This window comes from Miscanthus floridulus, chromosome 17 (genome assembly GCF_019320115.1).
Source record: "Miscanthus floridulus cultivar M001 chromosome 17, ASM1932011v1, whole genome shotgun sequence".
Lineage (NCBI taxonomy): Eukaryota > Viridiplantae > Streptophyta > Magnoliopsida > Poales > Poaceae > Miscanthus > Miscanthus floridulus.
In genome coordinates, this window is record NC_089596.1 from 103,121,396 (window position 1) to 103,123,710 (window position 2,315).

General features: G+C 46.8%; 1 pseudogene; it reads right to left on the bottom strand.

Annotated features, from left to right (window-relative positions):
* On the bottom strand, nt 1-2,041 carry LOC136516666 (pentatricopeptide repeat-containing protein At5g39680-like; annotated as a pseudogene).
* Between the last annotated feature and the right edge of the window lie 274 nt (nt 2,042-2,315).

Genomic DNA, 2,315 nt, shown 5'->3' on the forward strand with positions numbered 1-2,315 from the left:
TTACCAATAATCATTGCATGAGCAAACCCCACCTTCTATACAATGAAATCGAACAGCATCCCTCACAACTATTTTTCTGCTAGTGACGACTGATATGAGTTTGATAGCAACATGGCAATCATCACATATCCTGAGGTTTTTCATGATATGGATTGTTGCACCCTTAGGTGTGTGAAGAAGGCCAAAGGCTAGAGCCAATTTCTCACTATGATACATAAGGTGCTCCTCTCTTTGTTCATCCTCAATATCATGTAGGACCACTGCAAAGTTTGGAACATATCCGATAGCTTTTATCTGGTTGATCAGCTCTTCAAGTTTTTCAGTGATTTGGTCCATCTGCGGATGTAACTTCTCCTCCGATGTGAAAACATGAACATCACTTCCCACATGAATCCAACTAACACCAGGTGGCTTCCTAACGCCCCTCTCCCTCATATGCTTACGAACCTTCACAACGCCATCCCATCGGTTGGCTTTTGCACACATGTTAGAGAGTAAATCATAGGTTCCAATATCATTGGGCTCCAACTGAAGAATCTGTTCAGCTACTCGATGACCAATACCATAATTTTTATATACCTGACAAGAACTTAGCAGTGATCGCCATGCAACAACATCTGTGCCAATGCAGTTATTCACTATGAACCTCTCAGCCTCATCTAGCCGTCCAACTCCGCATAACAAACCAACCATACAAGTATAATGTTCCTTCCCAGGTGTAATTCCAACTTCCTTCATCATAGTATTCAAGTAGTAGAATGCTTCATCAACAAGACCCAACTGAGCACAAGCTGACAATACTCCAACAAAGGTGACATAAGACGGGACCACTGCTGCTGATAGCATACTGTGAAATGCTTCCATCGTTTCCCTTGCAAGGCCATGATGCGCATAGCCTGTGATCATCAAATTCCAAGAGACAACATCACGAAGTGGCATGGAAACGAAGACTCTTTGCGCATCCTCAATGCTGCCACTCTTTGAGTACATGTTCATGAGGCCATTACCGACTAGCAGATGGTCCCAATGCCCAGATTTCATAGCACAGGCACCAAGGGCGTTACCAGTTCTCAAGGCTGCAAGGCCAGCACAGCTGTTGAGAGCCACAGCATAAGTGAACTCATTGGGTTAAACTCCTTCCATTTCCATGTCCAAGAACAATTGCAATGCATCTTCATACAGCTCATTTTGGTTGTAAGCAGTCATAACAGCTGTCCAAGAAACAACATTCTTTTCTGGCAGAACCTCGAATGCACGATTAGCATCATGAGCATGGTCACATTTCCCGTACATATCAACAAGTGCACTCCCCACATACACATTTAATTCTAGCCTCTTCTTCAAAGCCTGCGCATGCACCTGAATCCCAAGCACAAAGTCCTTCATGCTAGCACAATGCCCAAGAACTGCGACATAAGACACATAATCCCATTTCTCAACCTCCCCAGTCATTTTTCTTACAATCCCAAATGAACCATCCAGTAGCCCCCGATCAAGAAATCCATTTATCATTGAGTTGAATGCGAATGCATCAAAACCAGACACATTCTCAAATACCTTTGCCGCATCCTCCATGTGAGCACACTGACAGTACATATATAGAACTGCGTTGAAAACATAGTGTTGCTCCGCCAGCCCAGCCTTAATAGCATACCCATGGCACTGCCTCCCCATGTCATAGCTCCTGACATTGGCGGTTGCGGCCACTGCCGCTGACAGAACGTACTCGTTCAGGCCAAAGTCGACCACCCTGAGCAGCGCGAGAGAGTCCTTATGGCGCCCCAGGGAAGCGTATGCGGACATGAGGAGGTTTCCGGACACGGCGTTCCGGAAGGGCATTGCGTCGAACACCTTGCGGGCGAGCCCGACCCGGCCGCACTTGGCGTAGAAGGTTGTTGTGCAGGACGATGTCGAAATGGGCGGCTGTGATGGGCCGGGCGTGGAGCGCCTTTCCCTTGGACAGGTCGCCAGCGGCGGCCGCCGCGCGAAGGACGGCCACTGCCGCGTGCCGCTGGAGCGCGGCGCCGCAGGGTCTAGCCATGGATTGGGGCGCAGGGTTCTAGAGAGGTTTAGAGGAAGGACCCTAGATCATGTCCAAACCATCTCACCCATGTAAATTTATAAACTTCTAATTAGGACCACTGAATACTAATCCAATAAATAGGATAAGATGAGAGATTTTTTTTTGCGCTTAAGCTCCTCACCCGCCGTCTTTTTTTTTTTTTTTGGCTATTGCGTTCTTGCTCCTATTTTGAACCCTAATTGTGATTTTATCCATATTTTCTTCCACTTTATGTTTTTATCTCTGCTTTTCC